This window comes from Vespa velutina, chromosome 11 (assembly GCF_912470025.1).
Source record: "Vespa velutina chromosome 11, iVesVel2.1, whole genome shotgun sequence".
Classification (NCBI taxonomy): Eukaryota; Metazoa; Arthropoda; class Insecta; order Hymenoptera; family Vespidae; genus Vespa; species Vespa velutina.
This window is the reverse complement of record NC_062198.1, coordinates 5,967,758-5,968,008: the sequence shown is the minus strand read 5'-3', so window position 1 is coordinate 5,968,008 and position 251 is coordinate 5,967,758.

Below are 251 nucleotides of genomic sequence, written 5' to 3'. Positions count from 1 at the left end.
AATATGCATGGATCAATTTTAAATTCATAATAATCGATTAAAACTAATATAAACACTTTTTTTTTTTTTATGGAAAAAAAAATATGAAAGCAACGTTTGGTCCATCATCTGCACAATGGAGTTAGGATTACTCATAGAATCATGATTAAGAAATATTTCTATAAGAATGTTATCAGACGATGATGATGATGATGATGATGATGATGATGATGATGATGATAGAAAGATCGTGAAAAAAAATTCGTTAAATT